General features: G+C 43.8%; 1 protein-coding gene across 4 annotated transcripts in view; it reads right to left on the bottom strand.

Moving 5' to 3' along the window:
• The window catches only part of DIAPH2 (diaphanous related formin 2), a 1253176-nt gene that overhangs the window by 580680 nt on the left and 647213 nt on the right, over positions 1-25283 (bottom strand). The gene's annotated exons all lie outside the window — the stretch shown is intronic.

Below are 25283 nucleotides of genomic sequence, written 5' to 3'. Positions count from 1 at the left end.
TATTTTGGTTTTAGGACTGATGAAGTCTTCGGTTCCTTCAGCTGGGAAGGAACAGAACTTCTTTGTCCTGACACTATTTCCAGGGCCCTTAAGGGTCAGATAGGGCTCTAGGTTCCTGCATATGAACATTCCTACCATCAAGGTCTGTTCATACTGATAGTAGTCAGGGCTGGGTTTAGGGATTCACTAGGTGGTGAGCTTTCCCCTTTCCCTAGTTTCCAGGCCTAATACCTTTTCCCTTCCCTCTTGTGTTCGGTGAGGAGTTTACTACCCACACCGCGCCGTGACAGAAGCATGGCCAATCAGGCTCATATGCTTCCTGTCAGTGGGAGATTTACCCTCTGTACCCTATTTTGTTTAGGTCCCATCATCCAGTTGGGGGCCATTGTTAAGGGTGAATCATCCAAGTAGGTAGGGACAGTGATTAGACGGAGACTAGAAGTTGCACTGTTCTCTACCTACAAAATTTAGCAGCAGTCTCCAACCTGAGGGTCTCCAATTACTGCAAAACGACGGACCCTGACTGATAGGAGAAGCAGTTGCAACAGATGGAGAAGACGACCTAAGGTAAGAGGAAGCCTAAATAGTGGAGAGTACATAACTTGCTTAATTTGCCATCAACAGGTCTAGAAATTTGGGTAAAGAAGTTTGTAGACAAAATGTAATTTGTGATGTGAAACCATCAGAGCAGCTTCTTCGAGAAACAGGATAGAAGCTGCAGAAATTCTAAGCAAGAAAGGAGAGTCTTCACATAAGAGAGGACATTAGGCCAGAAGGTCGTAGGACGTCAGAAGATGGAATATAAAGAGCTTAGGTTCAGGGGGAACGGACCATGATTTATTGATATGAGGCAGAATAGCACAGATGATGTATATGAATAAGGAAGATAATGACAGCAAGGAGCAAAAAGGAGATGAGGAAAGGTAACTACAAGGAACCTTCTGACACCTCACCCCAAACATAGCAGCGGCTCCGAAGGAGCTAAGAGACTATTAATATTAATGGCAAGGCCCAGCATCAGTAAGGGGGGCATAAATGGTGAAAATAACAGATACAAGGAATATAATATTGTCCTTCGTTACTTAAAGGGGTTGTCCCACAAAAAATATTCTGTAGTTTTCAAACCAGCATCTGGATCTAAATACTTCTGTCAGTTGCATGCCTAGGGTGTTTGGCACCCGCGGCGGGTCCTTTCTCTGTCACCTCCCCCCCCCCCAATACCCAATACTTGACCACATACCTCTTACATCCAGAGACATCTCCTGTCATGTAGACCTTCTCTTTCCTTCTTCTCCTCCGTTAGACCAACATGAAAAATTATTTCAGCCGCATCTCGTCTCTACAGAATTTGTAACAAAGACACGTTAGATTTCTCAATTTCTACATAACCCCCCCATCCTGGTGTCCCCACAGTGTCATCCTGCTGCCACCCCCAATACTGTGCCCGTTGTGCCCTCCAATGTCCCAGGTACTATACTGCTGAAAAAATAGTGACCCCAGTAGACATAATTGGGGTCATTTATCAAACTGGTGTAAAGTAGAACTGGATTTCCAAAAGAGCTGTCAAATATGAAAGGAGGAATCTGATTGGCTGCTATGGGCAACTAAGCCAGTTCTACTTTACACCAGTTTGATAAATTACCCCAAATGTCCCTATATTGTCCACAGCAGCTATAATGTCCCCTAGAGACCCCAGTAATAATAACATCCTATATTGTGCTCCAGGCAATAATCCCTGTATAGTGTCCCCAGAAGTAATAGAATTGCCCCTACAGTGCTTCCCCAATAGCAACGCCCCCATATAGTAATTTCCCCCCATTACCCCATATAGTAATTTGCCTCCACATAGTAATCCCTCCCATAATAATTTCCCCCCACACAGTAATTTTCCCCCATATTGTATGTCCCCCGATGTACATGTCCTCCTGTATGTTCCCTGATGTGCATGTCCTCCTGTGTGTCCCCCAATGTACATGTCCTCCTGTATGTCCCCTGATGTAGATGTCCTCCTGTATGTCCCCTGATGTACATGTCCTCCTGTGTGTCCCCCTCATGTCCCCCAAAGTTGGCACATAAAATAGAAAAAAAAACTAAAAGCGAAATACTCACCTATGTCCAGGCGCGCGATGGCAAGCGCGCACACTTCACTGTGCTGCGTCCCGACACAGGCGCGCGCGATGACGTCATCACGCACGCCTGCGATGGTATTTCACTACCGCATAGGCCTCAGGCCTACTAGGCCTATGGCGGTGATTGGCAGCAGGGCAGAAAACTATGTGCTTCCGTGCCCCACCGCAGTGTGTGGGCGTCAGCGCTCCAGCAATGAGCGCTTCCATCTGTACAGGGAGTGCAGAATTATTAGGCAAGTTGTATTTTTGAGGATTAATTTTATTATTGAACAACAACCATGTTCTCAATGAACCCAAAAAACTCATTAATATCAAAGCTGAATATTTTTGGAAGTAGTTTTTAGTTTGTTTTTAGTTTTAGCTATTTTAGGGGGATATCTGTGTGTGCAGGTGACTATTACTGCGCATAATTATTAGGCAACTTAACAAAAAACAAATATATACCCATTTCAATTATTTATTTTTACCAGTGAAACCAATATAACATCTCAACATTCACAAATATACATTTCTGACATTCAAAAACAAAACAAAAACAAATCAGTGACCATGATAGCCACCTTTCTTTGCAAGGACACTCAAAAGCCTGCCATCCATGGATTCTGTCAGTGTTTTGATCTGTTCACCATCAACATTGCGTGCAGCAGCAACCACAGCCTCCCAGACACTGTTCAGAGAGGTGTACTGTTTTCCCTCCTTGTAAATCTCACATTTGATGATGGACCACAGGTTCTCAATGGGGTTCAGATCAGGTGAACAAGGAGGCCATGTCATTAGATTTTCTTCTTTTATACCCTTTCTTGCCAGCCACGCTGTGGAGTACTTGGACGCGTGTGATGGAGCATTGTCCTGCATGAAAATCATGTTTTTCTTGAAGGATGCAGACTTCTTCCTGTACCACTGCTTGAAGAAGGTGTCTTCCAGAAACTGGCAGTAGGACTGGGAGTTGAGCTTGACTCCATCCTCAACCCGAAAAGGCCCCACAAGCTCATCTTTGATGATACCAGCCCAAACCAGTACTCCACCTCCACCTTGCTGGCGTCTGAGTCGGACTGGAGCTCTCTGCCCTTTACCAATCCAGCCACGGGCCCATCCATCTGGCCCATCAAGACTCACTCTCATTTCATCAGTCCATAAAACCTTAGAAAAATCAGTCTTGAGATATTTCTTGGCCCAGTCTTGACGTTTCAGCTTGTGTGTCTTGTTCAGTGGTGGTCGTCTTTCAGCCTTTCTTACCTCGGCCATGTCTCTGAGTATTGCACACCTTGTGCTTTTGGGCACTCCAGTGATGTTGCAGCTCTGAAATATGGCCAAACTGGTGGCAAGTGGCATCTTGGCAGCTGCACGCTTGACTTTTCTCAGTTCATGGGCAGTTATTTTGCGCCTTGGTTTTTCCACACGCTTCTTGCGACCCTGTTGACTATTTTGAATGAAACGCTTGATTGTTCGATGATCACGCTTCAGAAGCTTTGCAATTTTAAGAGTGCTGCATCCCTCTGCAAGATATCTCACTATTTTTGACTTTTCTGAGCCTGTCAAGTCCTTCTTTTGACCCATTTTGCCAAAGGAAAGGAAGTTGCCTAATAATTATGCACACCTAATATAGGGTGTTGATGTCATTAGACCACACCCCTTCTCATTACAGAGATGCACATCACCTAATATGCTTAATTGGTAGTAGGCTTTCGAGCCTATACAGCTTGGAGTAAGACAACATGCATAAAGAGGATGATGTGGTCAAAATACTCATTTGCCTAATAATTCTGCACGCAGTGTATTGATGGAAGCGCTTATTTCTTCTGGCACCCCCCTGATAGCCGGGGCCCCCCCCCAGGCACGCCACTTATGTTTGTAATTGCATGTAATTAAAAATGTATTATAGCAACTGATTTATTCAATGAATCCCCTCCTTATATTATGACACAACCCTGTGCTCACTCATACGACCCCAGCTGACATGCTGTTGTCTATTAAAGGGGGTGTCTGGTTCCAGGAGGAAAATAGACAGCCCTTGGGATCAGCAATAAAGAACTAGTAATTACCTGACAGATCCTGCACCCCCGCTCTGGTTCTCCACATGACCTCTGCAGCCAGTCATTGGCTTCTTTGGATGCACCTCTGAGGCCAATAATTGGATACAGCAGTTACTCGACGTGACTTTACCGCTGCAGTCTCGCCTTTCAGATGATGCATCCACATATTAGCATCTGACAAGTGGATATGAAAAATTTTCCATTAATAAACGATGGCGTCCAAAAACTTTAATAATTATTTAGTAATTATAAGAAAATGAAGAATAAAGAAAAAAACAACCACTTACCACCAGAAACACGATAGCAAAACCATACGATATGTGCTGCTTTTTTTTAATTTTTTTTTCCTGATTTCTGGGAAAGATTCCAAATGGCATAATGTGCAGGAAGTTCAACAATTAGGAGAGCAAAATGTAAAATAAAAATAAAAATTATGAAAAAATATAATATCCCCCCAGCCGTACTCCGAGACGTTTCTGTGGATTGTTCACTGCAGAAGCTGTGTCGCAGCACAATGCAATGTATGCCGCCCCTGCCGAGGAGCCAGAAAGTCAGAACAGCCTTTTGTTTGCCTACATAACAAACCTTTCGGTAATTTGAGGCATTAGTACACTAAAATTAGCCCGGTAGGAAGAGGGAATTTTTTACCAGCCTCCTGCTTTAATTACAGCAATCTGACTGCTTGTTAAACAAGATGCATTTCCAATAAAATCAGCAAACAAAGTGAGGATAACCCTGCACCCCCAAAGGGTAGATAGAGGGGATAATAGCAGAATAGTGAGTGCAGCTCTGGAGTATAATACAGGATGTAACCCAGGATCAGTGCAGGATAAGTAATGTAATGTATGTACACAGTGACTCTACCAGTAGAATAGTGAGTGCTGCTCTGGAGTATAATACAGGAAGTAACTCAGGATCAGTACAGGATATGTAATGTATGGACACAGTGACTGCACCAGCAGAATAGTGAGTGCAGCTCTGGAGTATAATACAGGAGGTAACTCAGGATCAGTACAGAATAAGGCCTCTTTCACACTTGCGTTGTCCGGATCCGGCGTGCACTCCATTTGCCGGAGGTGCCCGCCGGATCCGTAACACCACAAGTGAACTGAAAGCATTTGAAGACTGATCAGTCTTCCAAATGCGTTCAGTGTTACTATGGCAGCCAGGACGCTATTAAAGTCCTGGTTGCCATAGTAGGAGCAGGGAGCGGGGCAGCGGTATACTTACAGTGCGTGCGGCTCCCGGGGCGCTCCAGAATGACGTCAGAGCGCCCCATGCGCATGGATGACGTGCCATGCGATCACATGATCCATGCGCGTGGGGCGCCCTGACGTCACTCTGAAGCGCCCCGGGAGCCGCATGGATGGTAAGTATACTGCTCCCCCGCTCCCCACTACACTTTACCATGGCTGCCAGGACTTTAGCGTCCTGGCAGCCATGGTAACCATTCAGAAAAAGCTAAACGTCAGATTCGGCAATGCGCCGAAACGACGTTTAGCTTAAGGCCGGATCCGGATCAATGCCTTTTAATGGGCATTAATTCCGGATCCGGCCTTGCGGCAAGTGTTCAGGATTTTTGGCCTGAGCAAAAAGCGCAGCATGCTGCGGTATTCTCTCCGGCCAAAAAACGTTCCGGTCCAGAACTGAAGACATCCTGATGCATCCTGAACGGATTTCTCTCCATTCAGAATGCATTAGGATAAAACTGATCAGGATTCTTCCGGCATAGAGCCCCGACGACGGAACTCTATGCCAGAAGAAAAGAACGCAAGTGTGAAAGGGCCCTAAGTAATGTATGTACACAGTGACGGCACCAGCAGAATAGTGAGTGCAGCTCTGGAGTATAATTGAGGATGTAACTCAGGATCAGTACAGGATAAGTAATGTATGTACACAGTGACGGCACCAGCAGAATAGTGAGTGCAGCTCTGGGGTATAATACAGGATGTAACTCAGGATCAGTACAGGATAAGTAATGTATGTACACAGTGACTGCACCAGCAGAATAGTGAGTGCAGCTCTGGAGTATAATACAGGATGTAACTCAGGATCAGTACAGGATAAGTAATGTATGTACACAGTGACTGCACCAGCAGAATAGTGAGTGCAGCTCTGGAGTATAATACAGGATATAACTCAGGATCAGTACAGGATAAGTAATGTATGTACACAGTGACGGCACCAGCAGAATAGTGAGTGCAGCTCTGGAGTATAATTGAGGATGTAACTCAGGATCAGTACAGGATAAGTAATGTATGTACACAGTGACGGCACCAGCAGAATAGTGAGTGCAGCTCTGGGGTAGAATACAGGATATAACTCAGGATCAGTACAGGATAAGTAATGTATGTACACAGTGACTGCACCAGCAGAATAGTGAGTGCAGCTCTGGAGTATAATATAGGATGTAACTCAGGATCAGTACAGGATAAGTAATGTATGTACACAGTGACTGCACCAGCAGAATAGTGAGTGCAGCTCTGGAGTATAATACAGGATGTAGCTCAGGATCAGTACAGGATAAGTAATGTAATGTATGTACACAGTGACTCCACCAGCAGAATAGTGAATGCAGCTCTGGAGTATAATTGAGGATGTAACTCAGGATCAGTACAGGATAAGTAATGTATGTACACAGTGACGGCACCAGCAGAATAGTGAGTGCAGCTCTGGGGTATAATACAGGATATAACTCAGGATCAGTACAGGATAAGTAATGTATGTACACAGTGACTGCACCAGCAGAATAGTGAGTGCAGCTCTGGAGTATAATATAGGATGTAACTCAGGATCAGTACAGGATAAGTAATGTATGTACACAGTAACTGCACCAGCAGAATAGTGAGTGCAGCTCTGGAGTATAATACAGGATGTAGCTCAGGATCAGTACAGGATAAGTAATGTAATGTATGTACACAGTGACTCCACCAGCAGAATAGTGAGTGCAGCTCTGGAGTATAATACAGGATGTAGCTCAGGATCAGTACAGGATAAGTAATGTAGTGTATGTACACAGTGACTGCCCCAGCAGAATAGTGAGCGCAGCTCTGGAGTATAATACAGGATGTTACTCAGGATCAGTACAGGATAAGTAATGTATGTACACAGTGACTGCACCAGCAGAATAGTGAATGCAGCTCTGGAGTATAATACAGGATGTAACTCAGGATCAGTACAGGATAAGCAATGTATGTACACAGTGACTCCACCAGCAGAATAGTGAGTGCAGCTCTGGAGTATAATACACAATGTAACTCAGGATCAGTACAGGAAAAGTAATGTAATGTATGTACACAGTGACTGCACCAGCAGAATGTGCACAAATCTAACATTTACCCATGTAATATATTTTAACTATTTTGAAATATGTTGGTTCATATTGCATTTTATATTGATTACATGACACCTTATCAGATTCAGAGCTGCATTCATAATTCTGTGGCGTCATTGAGTTTTTTTTTTACCCATCACTATCAGTTTTTATCTAATAACTGAACTGTAATTACACCCTTGGCCTCTGAGCTGCCGTAATGCATTTGGACCAAAATAGTATAACACAAGCCGCTTTGCAGCTCTGGATGTGAATGTAGTAAAAACAAACATCAAGTAGCAGAAAGAGTAAATTGACTGAAGTCGGTGGATTTCTAACCGACATATCAGAGGGGGAATCAGGCAACAGAGCTCTTTATGATCTTTAAGTTATTGCTAGTGTTGAGCGAATTGAAGTATCCGAAGTGGACTTCAATCCGAACTTCAGGGAAAATTAGATTTGCCGCGAAGCCGAATTTCCCCCGTGCATTGTGGCAATGAATCAATTTGGCCTGAAATGGCGGTAAAAAAAATTGATACTTCCTTCATCCATTTGATGAGGCCGCGGCAGCCAAAAATGTCGTGATCGGTGAGGTATGACGTCACCACGCCAGCCAGCGACTCCGGTACCGGATCTTCAATCAACCTCTATGCGCTCAAATGGATAAGGTGAGTATTATTATTTATTTTTTTACCAATTAACCCCTTAAAGCCCTATTTTTTTTCTCAGATGCTCAGTGCTGAACGCGACATCTGAGGGGTTCAAAGACAGAGAGCGGCGCAAATGCCGTTCGCCGTCATTGCGTCCGCTACTTACAAAGAAACGCGCTTCGTGAGGAAGTAATTTGTCAAGAAGCTAATTTATTTGTGAGATTTGCTGAAACAGCCGAATCTTTTTTTAAGTAACTTTTGTCTCATCTCTGGTTATTGAATGGGCCCTTTAAGAATATTAATCCTAAGTGCAGATTCGGAACTTTAGAACATCAGGCCTGGATTCAGGTGAGAGAACATGCCGGGGTCGGCATGCATGTGTGATCGTACAATAGCCAGATGTCATTACATTTCCTCATAGGGAAAGTGGGAAGCAAGTTCCACGTCGCCTCCTGCTCCCCCGTTGTTGACGCGGTGCGGTGTCGGACATATGAAGGGTATTGCTGGAGTCTCGCTAGTGCAGTTCACTTTGACAAAGCCGCTCGTCAAGAAGGTCATCACAAACTTTCTGCCATTTGTGGCCCTGAAGCAAAGCTTGTTACACGGCAAAACACAATAGAAGATGACACGGTGGCATAAAGCTGACAAACGCCTCACCTATACAGGCAGTAAGCAAGGTCCTTCAAGTCAAACCTTATCTGTGCCCTTTACTGTTCCTCCAAGAAAAGAGCGCTCCTCTGAAGGTGCACAACGCATCTAAATTTATATCACATTATGTGAGGGAAGATGGAAAAACAATTATAAAATAAAACTAATTGCAGTCCCATGGGGGCCATACACAATATAGTATGACAGCATTATACCGAGCCTGAATAATACCACCATAGAGAGCCTGGATACTACCACCATACAGAGCCTGAATACTACCACCATACAGAGCCTGAATACTACCACCATACAGAGCCTGAATACTACCACCATACAGAGCCTGAATACTACCACCATACAGAGCCTGAATACTACCACCATATAGAGTCTGGATACTACGACCATACAGAGCCTGAATAATACCACCATACAGAGTCTGGATACTACCACCATACAGAGCCTGAATAATACCACCATACAGAGCCTCAAAACTAATACCGTACTGAGACTCAATACTTATACCGTACAGAGCCTCATTACTACCACCATACATAGTCTGGATACTACCACCATACAGAGCCTGAATACTACCACCATACAGAGTCTGGATACTACCACCATACAGAGCCTGAATAATACCACCATACAGAGCCTGAATAATACCACCATACCGAGCCTCAATAATACCACCATACAGAGCCTGAATACGACCACCATACAGAGCCTGAATAATACCACCATACAGAGCCTGAATACTACCACCATACAGAGTCTGGATACTACCACCATACAGAACCTGAATAATACAACCATACAGAGCCTGAATACTACCACCATACAGAGCCTGAATACTACCACCATACAGAGCCTCAATACTAATACCGTACAGAGCCTCAATACTAATACCGTACAGGGCCCTCAATACTACCGTCATACAGAGACTCAATAATACCACCATACAGAGCCTCAATACTAATACTGTACGTGCCGCTATTCTTCTGCTCTCTGATTTATGATTATTTGGATTGTCTATTTAAGCTGAGGACCGCCGATATTACCGCATGACTGTTTGTAGGAGTACTAATCCTGCTGGACAGTAAATCACATTGAGCAGTGCCGACTGCGTTTCTTCATTTTATGGACTAATACCGTACAGAGCCATCAATACTACCACCATACAGAGCCTCAATACTAATACTGTACAGAGCCCGTAATACTACCACCATACAGAACCCTCAATACTAATACCGTACAGAGCCTCAATACTAATACCGTACAGAGTCTCAATACTAATACTGTACAGAGTCTCAATACTAATACTGTACAGAGCCTCAATACAAATACCATACAGAGCCTCAATACTAATACTGTACAGAGTCTCAATACTAATACCGTACAGAGCCTCAATACTACCGCCATACAGAGCCTCAATATTAATACTGTACAGAGTCTCAATACTAATACTATACAGAGCCTCAATACTAATACCATACAGACCCTCAATACTAATATTGTACAGAGTCTCAATACTACCGCCATACAAAGCCTCAATAATACCACTATACAGAGCCTCAATAATACCATACAGAGCCTCAATACTAATACTGTACAGACCCCTCAATACTACCGTCATACAGAGCCTCAATAATAATACCATACAGAGCCTCAATACTACCGCCATACAGAGCCTCAATAATACCACTATACAGAGCCTCAATACTAATACCGTACAGCGCCCTCAATACTACCGCCATGCAGAGCCTGAATAATACCACTATACAGAGCCTCAATACTAATACCGTACAGCGCCCTCAATACTAATACTGTACAGAGCCTCAATATTACCGCCATACAGAGCCTCAATAATACCACTATACAGAGCCTCAATACTAATACCATACAGAGCCTCAATAATACCACTATACAGAGCCTCAATACTAATACCGTACAGTGCCCTCAATACTAATACTGTACAGAGCCCTCAATACTACAGTCATACAGAGCCTCAATACTAATACCGTACAGAGCCTCAATACTAATACCGTACAGACCCTCAATACTAATACCGTACAGAGCCTCAATACTAATACCGTACAGAGCCTCAATACTAATACCGTACAGAGCCTCAATACTAATACCGTACAGAGCCTCAATACTAATACCATACAGAGCCCTCAATACTAATACCGTAAAGAGCCTCAATACTAATACCGTACAGAGCCTCAATACTAATACCGTACAGAGCCTCAATACTAATACCGTACAGAGCCTCAATACTAATACCATACAGAGTCTCAATACAAATACCGTACAGAGCCTCAATACTAATACCGTACAGAGCCTCAATACTAATACCATACAGAGCCCTCAATACTAATACCGTAAAGAGCCTCAATACTAATACCGTACAGAGCCTCAATACTAATACCGTACAGAGCCTCAATACTAATACCGTACAGAGCCTCAATACTAATACCGTACAGAGCCTCAATACTAATACCGTACAGAGCCTCAATACAAATACCGTACAGAGCCTCAATACGAATACTGTACAGAGCCTCAATACTAATATTATACAGAGCCTCAATACTAATATTATACAGAGCCTCAATACTAATACTGTACAGAGCCTCAATACTAATACCGTACAGCGCCCTCAATACTAATACCGTACAGAGCCTCAATACTAATACCGTACGGAGCCTCAATACTAATACCGTACAGCGCCCTCAATACTAATACTGTACAGAGTCTCAATACTAATACTGTACAGAGTCTCAATACTAATACCGTACAGAGCCTCAATACTAATACCGTACAGAGCCCCTACCAGGCTGTTGGTCTTTCTATCTGTGAATTCAGTGGCCGTTGTGCTGACGGCTCAGGTTCTGTGTAGTTTCTTTTCTGGGCCTGGAACATCTAAGCTGAACCTTTGTTTTCTTCTCTTGTACGTGAAACCTTTCAGATCTGAGCAGAAGTAAAGCTAAAGGTTTGTTGTCTTTGTCTCAGACTGGAAGGGATGGTTCTTTAGCGTCGGCCTCTCGCTCCCTCTTCTGGGTGAGGCCATGAGAGGGTCTCGTCTGTCCGTCATTGTTATTTCATAAATAGTGGATATCATATATCTGGATACCTGGCGGAATGTTCTCGGGTGGATATGGATACAATGTAGCAGACTCAGCGGCCGTTGTCTACTGATAGACCTGCACAGTGCCGGCCGCTCACGGGTTCATGGTCTGAACACAGTCAAATAAGAACCTCATGGACTGAACAGAAGGGGGCACTGGAGGAGCACGCACCCATGTATCATCCTCCTACAACCGCATGCACTGAAGGACAGTGACATATACTGTACCTAACAAAGGGTGTATAGGTTTGCTCATCCTGAGCTCCTGGGATCATCACAAACAGAATGCTAGAACTGCAGTGAAGACTGACACAAGAATTTTCTCCTTAAATTTTGGCTTACACTAATGTATCTAGGAAGGTTCCTACAATTTTGCTCATCCTGAGCTTGCAGGTTCATCGTGAACAGAATTCTAGACCGACACAAACACATGAAGAACCTGTAAGACAATTTCTTATGAAATGACATGGCAAAACAATGGCATACACTATTGTATGTGAGGAGGTTGCTATAGTTTTTCTCATTCTGAGCTTGGGGGTTCGTCATGAATAGAATGCTAGAACTACAGTAAGGACCGACACATAAAGCAGTAAAGGACTGTTCTCTTACAAGTGCATGCAGTACAGTTTTATTTATTCTCCTATATATATATATATAAAAAGGTTCCTATAGTTTGCTCATTCTAAATTCCCTATTTCTTGAACAAAATTCAAGAGCTGCAGTGTTGACTGACACATACCCAGTAATACAGGATCCATGCACTGCAGTACAGATTGATAACTATTCCTAATAATCGGCCTGTCCCCGGCTCTCTGGTACATGAACAGAATGCAGAGGTGGAGCAGTGAGCAAAGCTCTGAAATACTGCAATCAGATGCTGTTTTATATAATATACAGGGTCAGAGGTCAGTGACAACTGTGTGCAGCTGCTGCTGCCGGTACTGGTTGTCACTCAGTATTCTGTATCCAGAATATGGACTCATCAGTGTGAATCACTGTGTGCAGGGAGGTGACATGTGGGGCCCCCGGATCTCCTTCTCCTGTCTGCAGCTTCTCTGTGATTATCCGTCAGCGTCCGGCAGAGAAGTCCTGAGATCCAGACATCTTCGGGATTTAGATGGAAGAAAGAAGGAAGTGGGCCGGAACCGCATGTGGGACTCCATAGCACCAAAACATCCGTCTATCTATCTATTATCTATCTATCTATCTATCTATCTATCTATCTATCTATCTATCTATCTATCTATCTATCTATCTCATATCTATCTATCTATTATCTATCTATCTATCTATCTATTATCTATCTATCTATTATCTATCTATTATCTATCTATCTATCTATCTATCTCATATCTATCTATCTATTATCTATCTATCTATCTATCTATCTATCTATCTCTCTATCTGTTATAATACTGGTGTCTTCGTAAGTGACAGAAAGACATTTGGGACCCCCGGGACTCTTGCCTCGGTGGGACTGCTGTCTCTGCACCTCCTATATAAGCAGTCCCTAGGCCCTGGAGACGCACATACGGCATATACTGGAGCTTCTTTGGCTTTTACAAAGTTAAAAATCTTCTTCAACGGCATCAACATGTAAGATGTTCATGAAGAAGCGGAGTATAATCACTACAAGACGCTGCGCTCCTCTCTAATCTGTCATCAGCAGACAATCACAGAAACCAAGTGTCCAATAAATGCGTCTGCAACTTTATTACAAGACAGAAATGAGAACGGAGGGCGCGGTGGATTCCGACTCTACTTTGGTTTTGATGAGTTTCGCGGCTCCTGATCGTCCGTGCAAATGTTTATTATTCTGTCCTAATGGGAAGTTGTTGCTGCTGCGCGAGGATCCATTTCCCAGAAGATGGTTGTCAGTCTGTGCGCTGCATTTGATTTGAAAATCCTAATCTCCTTCCTCAAAAACAAGACGATGATGATATTTCTTCTCGGATTCGTTTTATTTCATCTGAAGTTTGTCAGACGTCGGGCACGTTCCTCAGAGTTTTCGTCTAGTAAAACGTGTCACATCAGCCTGATATGATGGACCAGAGGATGACGGTGAGAGGCCTGTCTCATCCCAGGGAAGAGAAGATGATGAAACCAAAATGTCAACCTCGAAAGGTCCTGCAGGGACATCACTATAACAATGTTGGCTGTTTGCAAGACTGCAGAACTTGACTTCACCAATAGCAGCTCCAAACTATAGCTCTTGGTTGTCAGATACCTCCAGGAATTCAGTAGAGCAGAATTATGGAACAACCTGACGGTTATCAGACCTTTCGTGCCAAGCTTGTATTAGATTGATAGACAACAAACTCCGACTGATAAACTCATCGATAGACGAAGAGAAAACTGTAAGAAGATGATGAGTCTGGCAATGCAGGAGACAACAGTATGGTGGACAGCGATTAAGGTAGGTGAGAGGAATACAACCGGCAGAACTGACCCTGAACTGCTAAGTCCAACAAGAAGACCACCAAACCAAAAATCACAACAACAATACAGACCGTGGAACCACAAATCCCAGGATGCCCTCAAATAAGACCAATGGACCAGTACTCAAAACTGCACAGAGCTATCACTTTACCCGGAAAAAAGGCCCAGAAACTAAAGGTATTTAAAGGTATATCATAAAATAAAATAAACTCCCAGCAAACACCAGACTGAGAAGGTTGATAACAGAACCAGATTCTTAGTGAGAAGCAGGGAAGAGATCCCTGTTGCTTGTGGCCCCACCCTCTCTTTATGTATCCCCCACCCCCAAGGAGTCAATTGTTACAAGATTTTATTTCCTGGACCCTGCCTGGTTCCCAGAGTATAGCCCCTTCTTTTATGTGGTATCTGATAATTCATACATTCTGATATTTAGGAGATTATTGAGATTTTGTATAATTACTTCTGGAATGCAGGAATTTCACGGCACATATTACATTTCAAATTTCTTCATATTGGAAGCTGCACAGTGCTTGGCAGACAAAACCGGCCCCTGCACGGTGCCTTATACATAATGGTGTTAACCATTTATTCCCTGGGGCCCATGCCATACTCAGACACCCCTCAGTATCAGTTTGAGCTGTGCCCAATAAACAGTTTTGCTACATCTGTACATAATCAATAGAGATTAGTAAAAAAAAAAAGAAAAATTTGATTTGGCAGCTTCACAGAACTTCGTTTAGAAATTCAAATTACCTTCAATTGTATGGAGCAGGCGCAATGACGAGGGGCAGCGATTGTGATGCCGCGTTCAACGCTGATCGAGGCTTCTGAGACTCACATTCAGATGCTCAAGGGTTGATCAGGGGTTACAAAAAAATACATATATACTCACCTCATCCATTGGATCGTGGAGAGGCCCTCTGCTCCAGTGTTGATTGAAGAAAAATGTGCCAAAGGGCCTGCGGAGAGTGTGAAGACATCACCACGTGATCACGGTGGCCACTGATGACATCACCACACGCGCCCAGCCTGATCACGTGGTTCACAGTCACTGCAGGTGCTTTGGCGGGTTTTCTTCATTCAAGACGGGAGCGGACGGCCTCTCCGCAATTCGGTGGATGAGGTGAGTATATATATATATTTTTTTTTCAGCCACCATTTTAGGAAAAATTGATTTGAGGCACAAGGAAATTCGGCTCCGTGGCAAATCAAATTTTTCCTGAAATCTGCATCGAAGTCCACATCGGATACTTTGATTCGCTAATCTCTAATAATCAGGAGCACATATAAAACGGCATGTGAACTTAAAGGGGTCATCCGAGATGTGCCGTGATCATGTGCAGCCGCCACTTCCGGGATCACGACTACCACACACTGGGAACGTGATCCCGACCTGGTATTACAACCTGCAGTGAGGGAGCAAATCTGATTCTCTCACCAAAGTGAGATCTAGACTCACGCATGTGCTGCGGGTTCTAACCCCAGGCTTGGGATCATGTGTCCAACATACGGCATGTGATCATGGAAGTGGCGGCCACACAGCATCATGGCGCATCTCACATAAGTGGTGCTCAATGATAAACCCAGTCCTGCATCAGGGGCGTCGTTAGTTCAAAACATTCGGGGCTGGAGCCCCGGATCTTTTGTCCAGTGCCCCTAAACTGTGTAAAGTAATTTACACTGAAGAGGACAGTATACTACTACAGAGGGATCTGGATAGATTGGAGGCTTGGGCAGATAAGTGGCAGATGAGGTTTAACACTGACAAATGTAAAGTTATGCACATGGGAAGGAATAATGCAAGTCACCCGTACATACTAAATGGTAAAACACTGGGTAACACTGACATGGAAAAGGATCTAGGAATTTTAATAAACAGCAAACTAAGCTACAAAAACCAGTGTCAGGCAGCTGCTGCCAAGGCCAATAAGATAATGGGTTGCATCAGAAGGGGCATAGATGCCCGTGATAAGAACATAGTCCTACCACTTTACAAATCATTAGTCAGACCACACATGGAGTACTGTGTACAGTTCTGGGCTCCTGTGAACAAGGCAGACATAGCAGAGCTGGAGAGGGTCCAGAGGAGGGCAACTAAAGTAATAACTGGAATGGGGCAACTACAGTACCCTGAAAGATTATCAAAATTAGGGTTATTCACTTTAGAAAAAAGGTGACTGAGGGGAGATCTAATTAATATGTATAAATATATCAGGGATCAGTACAGAGATCTCTCCCATCATCTATTTATCCCCAGGACTGTGACTGTGACGAGGGGACATCCTCTGCGTCTGGAGGAAAGAAGTTTTGTACACAAACATAGAAAAGGATTCTTTACGGTAAGAGCAGTGAGACTATGGAACTCTCTCCCTGAGGAGGTGGTGATGGTGAGTACAATAAAGGAATTCAAGAGGGGCCTGGATGTATTTCTGGAGTGTAATAATATTACAGTCTATGGCTACTAGAGAGGGGTCGTTGATCCAGGGAGTTATTCTGATTGCCTGATTGGAGTCGGGAAGGAATTTTTTATTCCCCTAAAGTGGGGAAAATTGGCTTCTACCTCACAGGGTTTTTTTTTGCCTTCCTCTGGATCAACTTGCAGGATAACATGCCGAACTGGATGGACAAATGTCTTTTTTCGGCCTTATGTACTATGTTACTATGAATGCAGGGCCGGTGGGGGCCCCCGGCCCACGGCGCCGCCTCCTAGCTAATTTATTCACTTCACTTGCCTCTGTGTAATCGTCGAGCGAAGTGCGCATGCGCTGTCTTCCAACGCACCTTGTTCGACGGTGCCTCTGCCAGTGCGCCTGAGCGAGATTATACAGAGGCAAGTGAAGTGAATAAATTAGCTAGGCGGCGGCGCTGGGCGGGGAAGGGGATCTGTGGATGACACTTATGGGGGATCCGTGGATGACACTTATGGGGGATCCGTGGATGACACTTATGGGGGATACGTGGATGACTCTTATGGGGGATCTGTGGATGACACTTATGGGGGATCCGTGGATGACACTTATGGGGGATCCGTGGATGACACTTATGGGGGATCCGTGGATGACACTTATGGGAGATCTGTGGATGACACTTATGGGAGATCTGTGGATGACATGTATGGAGGATCTGTGGATGTCACTGATAGGGATCTGTGGATGACACTGATGGGGATCTGTGGATGACACTGATGGGGATCTGTGGATGACACTGATGGGGATCTGTGGATGACACTGATGGGGATCTGTGGATGACACTGTTGGGGATCTGTGGATGACACTATTGGGGATCTGTGGATTGGAAATTGGCAAATGTCGTGCCCATTCACAAGAAAGGTAGTAGGGAGGAATTGAGCAACTATAGACCAGTGAGTCTGACATCAATAGTAGGCAAATTAATGGAAACCCTATTAAAGGATAGGATTGTGGAACATCTAAAATCCCATGGATTGCAAGATGAAAAACAACATGGGTTTACTTCAGGGAGATCATGTCAAACAAATCTTATAGATTTTTTTGACTGGGTGAATAAAATAATAGACGGTGGAGGTGCAGTAGACATCGCATATCTAGATTTTAGTAAGGCTTTTGACACTGTCCCACATAGAAGACTTATCAATAAACTGCAGTCATTGAGCATGGACTCCCATATTGTTGAGTGGATTAGGCAGTGGCTGAGTGACAGACAACAGAGGGTTGTAGTCAATGGAGAACATTCAAAACAAGGTCATGTTACCAGTGGGGTTCCACAGGGATCTGTACTGGGACCGATTTTGTTTAATATCTTCATAAGTGATATTGCAAAAGGCCTCGATGGTAAGGTTTGTCTTTTTGCTGATGACACAAAGATATGTAACAGGGTTGATGTTCCTGGAGGGAAACGCCAAATGGAAAAGGATTTAGGAAAACTAGAAGAATGGTCAGAACTCTGGAAAATGAAATTCAATGTGGATAAGTGCAAGATAATGCACCTGGGGCGTAAAAACCCAAGGGCAGAATATAGAATATTTGACACAGTCCTGACCTCAGTATCTGAGGAAATGGATTTAGGAGTAATTATTTCAGAAGACTTAAAGGTGGGAAGACAATGTAATAGAGCAGCACGAAATGCCAGCAGAATGCTTGGATGTATAGGGAGAGGTATAAGCAGTAGAAAGAGTGAAGTGCTTATGCCGCTGTACAGAACACTGGTGAGACCTCACTTGGAGTATTGTGCGCAGTACTGGAGGCCATATCTCCAGAAGGATATAGATACTCTAGAGAGAGTTCAGAGAAGAGCTACTAAACTAGTACATGGATTGCAGGATAAAACTTACCAGGAAAGGTTAAAGGACCTTAACCCTTTCGTGACCAAGGGTCATTGATGCCCTAATGTCCAGGTCAAAATTTACAAATCTGACATGCGTCACTTTATGTGGTAATAGCTTTGGAACACTTTTACTTATACAAACCATTCTGAGATTGTTTTCTCGTGACATATTGTACTTCATGATAGTCATATATTTGAGTCAATATATTTCACCTTTATTTATGAAAAAATCCAAAATGTACCCAAAATTTTGAAAAATTCACAATTTTACAAATTTCAATTTCTCTGCTTCTAAAACAGAAAGTCATATCTAATAAAATATTTATTACTTAACATTTCCCATATGTCTACTTTATGTTGGCATCATTTTGGAAATGTCATTTTATTTTTTTAGGACGTTAGAAGGCTTAGAAGTTTAGAAGCAATTCTTAAATTTTTTAAGAAAATTTCCAAAACCCACTTTATAAGGACCAGTTCAGGTCTGAAGTCACTTTGTGGGGCCTACATAGTGGATACCCCCATAAATGACCCCATTGCAAAAACTACACCCCTCAAGTTACTCAAAACTGATTTTACAAACTTTTTTAACCCTTTAGGTGTTCCACAAGAATTAAAGGAAAATGGAGATGAAATTTCTAAATTTCACATTTTTGGCAGATTTTCCATTTTATTGCATTTTTTTATTTAACACATTGAGGGTTAACAGCCAAACAAAACTCAATATTTATTACCCTGATTCCGCGGTTTACAGAAACACCCCACATGTGGTCGTAAACTGCTGTACGGGCACACGGCAGGGCGCAGAAGGAAAGGAATGCCATACGGTTTTTGGAAGGCAGATTTTGCTGGATTGGTTTTCTGAACGCCATATGTTTTTTATTTTTCTGCCGATCGTCTTGTGCAAGGGCTCGTTTTTTGCAGAAAGTGTTGAGGTTTTAATTGGTACCATTTTTGGGTACATAGGATTTTTTGATCATTCATTATTACACTTTATATGGCAAGGTGACCAAAAAATTGGCTGTTTTGGAACAGTTTTCATTTATTTATTTTTACAGCGTTCATCTGAGGAGTTAGGTCATGTGATAGTTTTATAGAGAAGATCGTTACGGACGTGGCAATACCTAATATGTATACTTTTTCTTATTTATTTAAGTTTTACACAATAATAGCATTTCTGAAACCAAAAAAATTATGTTTTAGTGTCTCCATAGTCTGAGAGCCATAGCTTTTATATTTTTTGGGCGATTGTCTTAAATAGGGTATCATGTTTTGCGGGATGAGGTGACGGTTTAATTGGTACTATTTTGGGGGTCATAAGCCTTTTTTATCGCTTGCTGTTGCACTATTTGTGATGTAAGGTGACAAAAATAGCTTTTTTTGGCACAGTTTTTTTTATTTTTTTTTAATAGTGTTTATCGGACTGGGTCTATCATGTGATATATTTATAGAGACGGTCGTTACGGACGCGGTGACACCTAATATGTGTATTTTATTTTTTTATTTTTTTTATAGGAAAAGGCAATTTCTTTTTTTAATTTACATTTTTATTTATTTTTCATTTTTATTATTTTCACTTTCCTTTTTTTATCAAGTCCCTCTTGGATCATGAAGATCCAATGGGGCTGATGGCTGTACTATACTTTGCAATGCTCTTGCATTGCAAAGTATAATACTATTAGATGCCCTGTAGGTGGCAGCACCAGATGCCTTTGCCATGGCAACCGGACGCCTTTGCAAAGCGTCCGGTTGCCATGGCAACCATCGGGCGCTGCTATCAGCGCTGCAGCCCCGATGGTTCAGAGAGGGAGCTCCCTCCCTCTATTAACCCCATGGATGCTGCAACCGCAGCATCTATGGGGTTACAGCAGAGTGTCAGCATAGAGCTGACACTCGCTGCTGACGGCAGCGGCTCAGGAATGGAGCCGCCGCCATCACACACAGCGGGGGCACAGGATCGGGGGCACAGGATCGGGGGCAGCGCTGGAATGGGAAGGGGGGGGGTTGTATTGGGGTACGGCTAACCTTGAGGGTGAGGGAGGCTGGGGCAGGAGGGGCGGGAAGACAGCATGGGGCGGACCGCATCAGTATGGATCTACATAAATATGGATCTACTACATAAATATGGATCGGGCGGGGAAACTACTTCATCAGGGGCAGGCGCGCACAGGGGGGTCTTGGAGGAGCACAGATCGGGGGGCACAGGAAGGGGGCACAGATTGGGGGCCACAGAGACACTACCTGATTTCAGGCTGTGATCTGCAGAGCGCAGATCAGAGCCTGAAACCGGCATTTTTTCCACTGCCGCGATCCGATTGGTTAGTCTGCACAGACTAACCAATCGGATCGATTGTCGGCAAGGGGCCACTCTGATTGGTCCCTTGCCGGCATTACTGAACTGTATGCTGTCCGTGACAGCAGCAGTGCGGGGGCAGAAGCTTTAATCCAAGCGCTTTGCAGCGCTTGGATTAAAGAACTGTCTTGACGTTTATAGACGTGATAGCTGCACGGGGCATGTGCAGCTATCACGTATATATACAGATTGCAGTCGGGAAAGGGTTAATATGAATAGCTTGGAAGAAAGAAGAGACAAGGGGGATATGATAGAAACTTTTAAATACATAAAGGGAATCAACTCGGTAAAGGAGGAGAGCATATTTAAAAGAAGAAAAACTACCACAAGAGGACACAGTTTTAAATTAGAGGGGCAAAGGTTTAAAAGTAATATAAGGAAGTATTACTTTACTGAGAGAGTAGTGGATGCATGGAATAGCCTTCCTGCAGAAGTGGTAGCTGCAAATACAGTGAAGGAGTTTAAGCATGCATGGGATAGGCATAAGGCCATCCTTCATATAAGATAGGGCCGGGGGGCTATCCATAGTATTCAGTATATTGGGCAGACTAGATGGGCCAAATGGTTCTTATCTGCCGACACATTCTATGTTTCTATGTTTCTATGGATGACACTGATGGGGATCTGTGGATGACATGTATGGAGGATCTGTGGATGACATGTATGGAGGATCTGTGGATGTCACTGTTAGGGATCTGTGGATGACACTGATGGGGATCTGTGGATGACACTGATGGGGATCTGTGGATGACACTGATGGGGATCTGTGGATGACACTGATGGGGATCTGTGGATGACACTGATGGGGATCTGTGGATGACACTGATAGGGATCTGTGGATGACACTGATGGGGATCTGTGGATGACACTGATGGGGATCTGTGGATGATACTGATGGGGATCTGTGGATGACACTGATGGGAATCTGTGGATGACACTGATGGGGATCTGTGGATGACACTGATGGGGATCTGTGGATGACACTGATGGGGATCTGTGGATGACACTGATGGGGATCTGTGGATGACACTGATGGGGATCTGTGGATGACACTTATGGGGATCTGTGGATGACACTTATGGGGATCTGTGGATGACACTTATGGGGATCTGTGGATGGCACTTATGGGGGATCTGTGGATGACACTTATGGGGATCTGTGGATGACACTTATGGGGGATATGTGGATGACACTTATGGGGGATATGTGGATGACACTTATGGGGGATCTGTGGATGACACTTATGGGGGATCTGTGGATGACACTTATGGGGGATCTGTGGATGACACTTATGGGGGATCTGTGGATGACACTTATGGGGGATCTGTGGATGACACTTATGGGGGATCTGTGGATGACACTTATGGGGGATCTGTGGATGACACTTATGGGGGATCTGTGGATGACACTTATGGGGGATCTGTGGATGACACTTATGGGGGATCTGTGGATGACACATATGGGGGATCTGTGGATGACACTGATGGGTATCTATGGATGACACTGATGGGGATCTATGGATGACACTGATGGGGATCTATGGATGACACTGATGGGGATCTGTGAATGACACTGATGGGGATCTGTGAATGACACTGATGGGGATCTGTGGATGACAATGATGGGGATCTGTGGATGACAATGATGGGGATTTGTGGATGGCACTGTTATGTATGATCTGTGGGGTTGCCCAGACAGCTAGTCCCTTCACTGTAGTTATTAACCCCATTCAGCAGTCCCCCATTCACTGAAGGGGGGACTGCTGAAAGGGGTTAATTACTACTGTGAAGCCCCCCCCCCCAGTGGTGATGATGGTGTGGCTTAATGGGGTGGGGGCGTGGCTTCACCTGGGCTCGTTCCCCGGATATCTTCAGACTCTAGCAATGCCCCTGCCCTGCATATTGAACAGTGCATGATCTTGTAGCCATAATATCAACAAGTGCAGTGACAACCGACAAACCCAACTTTGCTAAATCTGTGTATTTTAATATTGTCGTATACACGGTACATGATAAATTGGGCTTCATTTTTATTTTTCGAAAATTGCATCTAGTACTGGAATAAGACCGTCCTCATGAGCTGCACATAAAGCTGCCTGGATACAGCATTGTAATAAAGCGAGGCTTAGAAGGCCGCTGCCGCTCACTTAGCAGGAGATGCACGATTCATTTCCGCCAGGTTGTGCTGACCACTGACCGCAGCATGTTTAATGTAGCGTACACAGCTAAACCAGGGTAATCCATGCTTGATTCAGCCAAGGATGGAAGCACGGACAGCTCCTATGCAAGAAACCAATCTCAAAGCTTGTATTTACAATGCACTGTTTAATCCCAAATCCCTTTTAATCCCAAAAAATAAAAAAAATCACAAACTGTCTCCGATTAACTGTATGTGACTGCCGCTTGCCCATAAATAAGCAAATCCTGCAGCGCCAATTACGAGCCAGCTTTTGCTTTTCAATTTCACTCGTGCTTTTAATTCTGCAGTGTCAGTCATAATTACCACTCGCAGAAAGTAGTCCCATTCCCCCTTCCCCCCGTCGCACTTTTTGTTTGGGATCATCTCAGATGATCAGCTCCTTTAATAATTGAGACGCCAGAAAGCATTTGCTTGTAGAGGAAAAGATGGCAAGAAAATTCTGATTAAAATCAAGGAGCTGTCATCAAACCAAAGGAAAAAGTAAAATTTACCTGGGAACAAATAACAGAGAGGATATGAATTATTTACCCGCTGAGTGGAGGGATTCACCAGGGAAAGGTTATGCTTCTCGCAGTGACAGGGGCAGAAACGTATAGGATGGGGCCGGAGAGAGTGCCATTTTAATGCGTAACTAAAGTGACTCTTGCAGTAAACTTTATGAGTTGTGGCGGCAGCTGTCAACTTTTACACAAAGTCAAGACTGAAAAGTTAAAGCCGAATGCTGGAGCTGCATTAATCAGCACTGGCCTAAGGGGTGTGCAGGGAATGCGCATCACCTGTCATTACGGAAGGGGGCACCAGCGACCCCGACCCATTCTACATTTGGACCACACTTGATGACTGATCCAATAGATTGGCTGTCAGATACTGGTTTTCGGGCACTATATGACTGTATTATTTGGTCACCATAAGGTATATAATGGGTAGACAACATAAGTGTCAAGGTACCACTCAACTTAAAGGGCTTCTGTCACCCCACAAAAGTCATCTTTTTTTTTTTTGGATAGTTACATTCCTTATAGCGCGATATAGGAGAATATAATCTTGTCACTCACTTTCATGCGGCCGTTTCTTTAGAAAACGAAGTTTAATAATATGTAAATCCGGTCTCTACCAGCAAGTAGGGCGTCTACTTGCTGGTAGCCACAGCAGAAAACCGCCCCCTCGCCGTGTTGATTGACAGGGCCAGCCGTGATCTCCTCCTCCGGCCGGCCCTGTCAGTATTTCAAAAATCGCGCGCCTCTGTTCATTCGGCGCAGGCGCTCTGAGATGAGGAGGCTCGTCTCCTCAGACGCCCTACTTGCTGGTAGAGACCGGATTTACATATTATAAAACTTCGTTTTCTAAAGAAACGGCCACATGAAAGTAAGTGACAAGAATATATTCTCCTATATCGCGCTATAAGGAATGTAACTATCCAAAAAAAAAAAAGACTTTTGTGGGGTGACAGAAGCCCTTTAAGACCGATTCTGGTATGAACCAATCCTATAATGCATTTCCGAGTCGGGGGCATCTCTTTTAAAATTTTGACACCGAAACGCGTTGCATTTTTACCATACATAATAATAAAACATGAGAGCTTTACTGGCTATGCTCTACAGCAAGGTGTAGCATGGATGGCAGAGCCTTGACATTGTTTCTAATCAGTAAACTCACTTGCGGAGGCAAATCGAAAGGTTGATGGAGTGGTGGCAACTGGCAAGGACCAGATGAGGAGTGCCATGTATAGAACCTTCTGGAAACAATGAAGCAATGCAAAAGTAGAGGATGAAACCTAACATTCCAAAATGTTATTAGTACAGACTGTGAATATATACGAACCCCTTTGGAGTCTATCGGGATTCACATCAGAATCTGAAACGCGCTGCATAATCTCAGTCTACGATCATGAAAGAGTGTAAAATGATTAGCCGTGCTCCACTGAGATTGAAAGAGGATAAGGTGCATGTGCCACAAAATGGAGCAGTAAATTGGTCTTCTTAAAATTTAGAGCATCCATCTAGTCCACAGAAACTCTCTCATCGCTTTGCGCTTTATATTTTTAGGAAAATGAATTATCTGAATACCAAAACATGGAGAACCTAATGGAATCACCA

Source organism: Bufo bufo, chromosome 8, assembly GCF_905171765.1.
Source record: "Bufo bufo chromosome 8, aBufBuf1.1, whole genome shotgun sequence".
NCBI lineage: Eukaryota > Metazoa > Chordata > Amphibia > Anura > Bufonidae > Bufo > Bufo bufo.
This window is presented reverse-complemented; position numbering and strand designations above follow the sequence as displayed.